Source organism: Triticum urartu, chromosome 7A (assembly GCF_056163025.1).
Source record: "Triticum urartu cultivar PI428250 chromosome 7A, HENAU_Tu73, whole genome shotgun sequence".
In the NCBI taxonomy this organism is placed as follows: domain Eukaryota; kingdom Viridiplantae; phylum Streptophyta; class Magnoliopsida; order Poales; family Poaceae; genus Triticum; species Triticum urartu.
In genome coordinates this window covers 38,272,914-38,278,577 of record NC_141879.1, presented here as the reverse complement: position 1 = coordinate 38,278,577, position 5,664 = coordinate 38,272,914, and the positions used below count along the sequence as shown (strand labels likewise).

The 5,664-nt window shown below is 45.6% G+C and overlaps 1 pseudogene; it reads right to left on the bottom strand.

Moving 5' to 3' along the window:
- Window positions 1-621: 621 nt before the first annotated feature.
- LOC147957431 (uncharacterized) lies at window positions 622-5,287 on the bottom strand (annotated as a pseudogene).
- Between the last annotated feature and the right edge of the window lie 377 nt (window positions 5,288-5,664).

Genomic DNA, 5,664 nt, shown 5'->3' with positions numbered 1-5,664 from the left:
CAGGCGGAGGACATAACTGCTGCCAGGAGGAGGCGGCGGCGCTGCAAATCCCACATGGTGCTGCAAGCAGTGGCCATGGAACACTGGCGATGCAAGGTCCCTTGGTTGCTGCAAGCGGACAGCAGCCACCATGTGCTGTGAGCGGCGACTACCCCATGCCCTCTCCCACTCTGACTGGCGGAGCTGTTGCTACTGCGACTGGCACCTTTGCGTTGCGACGGCTGCTGGACGGCAACGCTGACATGATGCTGCGAAACGGGGGGCCAATGGTTCTCATGGTGTGGTTGGCGACACAAGGCCCTGCTGGGATCCGTGGTAGCGGCGCCGGTGCTGCAGATGACGGCTGTGTCGCAAGGCGTCCGCACATGCTGCAATCAGGGCCAAAGGGGAGGAGTTGCACAACATTGACCAACTCATCCCGGGGACAGAGGCGAGGAGCTGCTATAGGCTGGCCGGCGGGGTTTTAGTAGCCGGTCATGTTGAACCCAATGGCGTAGCCAGGATTGGCCGATGCCCCGGGCCAAAAATGAAGGGCCAAACTTTTTCTGAAAAACTACCACGGTTTTAAGGCATACCAATAGTAGCGCTCATTTGTAAATGATAAGAATCTGAAGATAATATCTAATAGTGCTTCATCTGATAATGTAACACATAACAAAAAACAATATAAAGGATAAATAATAGAAAAGAGGGTACCCAATCAAAGGGTTGTTTGATTTTAGCTTCCCACGATTACATCTTCAATAATAACAGATGATTCACCTTCAAGTATAAAATTTGTTGGTATGCAAGTCAGTGCATAGAAAGCAAGTAAAAAAATTGCTAATGGATGCAAAATATGAAACATTACCTCTAGGATGAGGTAAAATGCCTTTGCGTGTGCGATAACCCTAAAATCGCTCAATGATCTTTGACTCTTCAATACTAACAAATACATCTCGCTCAATGTAACATACCATTCTGTGATTCAACCAATCATCACCCATCCTGTTCCTCATGACGATCTTGATAATGCTCATTGCTGAGAAGGCCCTTTCCACTGTTGTGGTTGCAACAGGTAAAATTAATGCTAACTCAACAAGGTTGTAAACCAATGGAAAAGTTGTGTGCATATTACTCAAAACCATCTTCATGGCAAGATGACCAAGGTCATTACAATTCATCAAATGTGGATCAACTCTTGCTTCATGAATGAATGATTCCAATTAATTTCTAAGGACAAAACTAACTTCATATGCAGAGAAGTCAGCAGCATACATACTAGTAAGGTCAACAAGCTTGTCTTCATCATAATTGGCAAAACAATTCTTTCTATCAAGACCAGCAATTCATCTTAACAATTGAGTAGATCTTTCAGTAAAGCGGTTGTTTAATTACACAATAATTTGATCATGCACCACGCTGAATATTTCATTTCTGAAATGATGGTGGTAAGTTACCAATTGGCCACCCCAAGTTCTTGAACGACCATTAGCAGTTCTTGTATCTTCCATATTTGGCACTACAATATTGTATTTGAGACAAAAGTCAGTTACCTCTTGGAAGAGCTCATCCCAACCATTCTGCCTTATCTCTTGCATTTTGTCCATTGTGGTTTTTATAAATCCCATGGCATGAACAATATGCTGTTTTTTCTGTTGCAAGCACTGTGATAGATCATTAGCCTTGCCCAATAATCTAATCATAAGATGCAACGTGAGAACAAATTCAAATGTTTTCATGTGGTTTATCAACCCACCAGCTGAGGTTCTTTGTGCAACATTATCAGCATCATTGTACAAATTTTCAAATACCGTCAGAACTGGTTTCCACATAGAAATAAGGAGTGTGGTTTTCTGTAGCTCAGGCTACACGGTACCCCTTATCTTTGCCATCCATTTATGCATCAAGATCCGTGCAAACACATTTGTCTTTTTTGTTTCTCTCAAACGACACAACATATGAACTTCAAAATTTGCAGAACAACAATACATTCTAACTACAATATAGGAAAAAAACTTTCAGATTTTTTCATGTATTTTAAATACTTGAAATAATATTTTTATTCAAAGAAAATCTCATTTTGTATATTTATATCAGACCAAAAAATCTGAAAGTTTTTTCACACATTGATGTTCTAATGTTTGTTCGGTCTGCAAAGTTTGAAGTTCATATGTTGTTTCATTTTCGAGAAACAAAAAAAAAGAAATCTTGTTGTTGTTAGTTAGTTGGAGAGTATGGATCTCAAAGCAAGGCTGGAGGGTTGAGGATAAGAGGTTCCATGTAGCCTGAGCTACAAAGAAACTTTGTGTAGAAATAAGTCGACACAAGGTCCTATGATGTGACCCCCACCGTGTATCACCGGGTCTTGCAAGGTTAGTAAATTGGTTTTTTTTCTTTCCCCCAAGGAAGTTCCCCGGCCTCCACTTGGCGCACAAATTCATCATGTTGCTCTTGGGCTAACTGATCATGTCTTTTACATGAAGCATTAACAATTTTGGCAACCATGCTAGTGTATACAAAAAAATCTCTTACTGATGAACAACACTTTGCATATCAACAAAAACTAATTGCAATTGATGGGCAAAGCAGTGTATATAATGAGCATACGGATTTTCCTCCAAGATCAATCTGTGCAACCCATGAAATTCCCCCCTCATATTTGATGCCCCATCATAACCTTGCCCTCTCAAATTAGACATAGACAAGCCCTGAGTAGCAAATATACCATCCAAAACTACCTTGAGTGAAGTTGCTTGCGTGTCAGGAACATGCTTGATTGCAATAAACCTCTCAATCACCTCCCCTTGGCTGCTGAGATGCCTACATAAGACACAATTGCATGATTAATTTATAACAACTTTGAGAAAATATGTGCACAACAAGACACATATACAATACATACGACGGCCTGACCTCAAACACATAGCCATTTGCTCCTTGATAGATGCATCTCTAGACTCATCAACAAGTAAGGAAAATTTACTATCTCCAATTTCATCAACAATGGTTTTGGTGGTCTCTTCTGCACAAGTCCAATCGTATCTCAGGTGAAGTTAGCTTATGGTTCGCTCTTGCATCCCCAGTCAGTCCTCGTTCTAGTGGAGTCATCATGTCCACGAAAAGCAAGACCTTGGAGCAGCAAAAATTTGATAACACCCAATATAATCAAGATACGAGCTTTGTATTCTTCTTCGTCCTTCTGAGTACCTCGATCAAACACATGTGGCAGATTTTGCCTCTGATTTTTCAAAGCCTCACAGTGTTGTCTAGCCTTATTATGAGCACTATCATGTTTACGAACATGTTCATAAAGAATTTTAGGTCCATCCTTCCAATTCTTAAACCCATTCCTAGTGAATGCTTGAACACCATAGTTGTCAACTCTTGGTTCCTTAAATAGAAAGCAATAAAAGCAAAAGGTTGCATTTTTATCAATGCTATATTCCAACCAGCCGCGATGATTTTTGTACCAAGAATCATGAAAGCTTCTAAACCCTTTTCCTACCCATTTCCATTCATATTTATGATCAGTTGGTTGGCAAGGGCCCTTGGTAATGTACTCCCTTCTAGCAAGATCTCTAATGTCGGGATCCAAATTATCAATAGGTATTCTCTTACCAGGATCTGGCTCAATATCACCGGGCTTAAGTTGAGTTGTAACACGAGGAACATCATCACTTGCTCGAGTTGAAGGGCCAGTTTCTATTACTATGGAATCAGTGCTTTGTGGTTGAAAAAAGAGAAAAGTATACTTTTCGTCCCTTAACTTTTGACGAAGTCTAGATTTAGTCCCTCAACTGCAAAACCGGACAACTTGCATCCTCAACTATTGACACCGGACAAATTTAGTCCCTAGTCTCGGCTGACCCGGTATCGTTGCTGACTCAGGGTGGTTTTGACCGGTCTATCTCTCTCCTTCCTTCTTCCTTCTCACATTGGCTTACTGAAACATTTCATCAAACACCTTGCACGCATTGCCTGTGCCAACCACGACCAAACAGCGGTGGCTAGCTACTCCCGCTGGTGCTCACGTTGCTCGTGCAGGTGCACTACGCAGTGGACGGCTGCTGGTCGACGCCCTGTGCGCCGGTGTGCTGCTTCGCTTAGGCCAAAAGAAAGCCACGGTTGGGGCCAGTGCAGCTCAGTATCAACATCTCCGTCATGCTCTGCTCCATGTTGCTCGCAAACTCGCAACTCGCCAGGGAGCAGTGCAGCTCGGCATCGTCTCAGCTGCTGCGGTCCTCGCCGATGGAGCCCTCGCCGCAGCAACTGGGCGATATGGTTGTTTGGCTCGGCACGCGGCGTCCGAGGAAAATGCCCGTTGTCCACCAGTCATTGTCGCCTGATTTGATCGGGACTCCTTCATCAACCACGTCCCCATCTAGCTCCGTTGCACCACACAGCTTCATGCATGGCATTGTGGCACCATGCTATGTGCACAGGTATACACCAATGCACAAATGTGGATGGCTGCTTGCACGTCCTGCGTTGGCCTGCTGGCTCACCAATCCGCGTACACCAACACCGTCCACGAGTCAGAGACGCGTACGCGACGCACCAGCCAAGCAGCATATCTACAGCAGGTTCTCCTGGCTTCCTGCATGGTGGCACGCCATGTGCAGCAGGAGTACGCTCTGGCCGATGCGCGTTCGTGACGCCGTGTGCAACAGAATGATCGCTGTCGTCTACACACCCTGACTTCACGAGCGAGCGAATTGACCGTCCGAGATCACGGGAGTTCACACGCACGCCGGCGCGCCAGCTTGTCCGCCACCAGCCGCACCACGCCCACCGCCGTCGCCTTGGAGAGGCTGTACTGGAGCTCCGCGATCCCGCCCAGCATGCCCGTGGTGCTGCCTCATCGCGCTGCTACTATGCGCCAGATGGAGATGGCGGACACGCTCAGCTTCTCCTCGTCGCCGCCCCTGCACTGGGTTCCACGTGCTCCCAGGCAGTGGAGAAGAGGAAGTCGAGGACGAGCACGAGGTAGCGCCACCGCGCGCGTAGCTTGCCTGCATCCTCCGTGGCCTCGTGGGACACAGTGCATGTGTTCGATGAAATACCTCAATAAGCCAATATGAGAAGGAAGAAGATAGGAAAGAGAAATACTGCCACAAGGACGAAGACCGGTCAAACTATGCTGATACCGGGTTTGCGTAGACAATGGACTGAACTTGTCCGGTTTCAAAAGTTTGGGGTGCAAGTTGTCCGGTTTTAGAGTTGAGGGACTAAATCTAGACTTCGCGAGGAATTGAGGGACGAAAAATATACTTTTCTTTTGAAAAAAAGATGTCATTGTCCTGGTTCTTTTGTTCATCTTGTCTTCGGTCTTCCTGTTAATTGGAACAAATATTAGGAATCATTGCTTTATGGTAATTTGAAGCATCAAGTTCAGAGAGCAAAAACATCTAATTTGAAGCTTTAATTTTAGATATCCCCAAATACATCTTGTTAATTTGAAGATTTAAGTTCAGAGAACAAATATTAGGAAGCACTGGGCAGAGGGGAAATACCTAGCCGGCTGGCCCGACGGTGGCGGCCTGGCGGTTGGCCGGAGGCAGGGCGAGGTCACCGGACGAGCGATCAGTGCAGCGTCGCTGGACCTGGATGGCTGGACGAGAGGCCGGGCTATGTCGCGGGACGACCGGACGAGCGGTGGGATGCGGCAGGGCAGACGAGGTC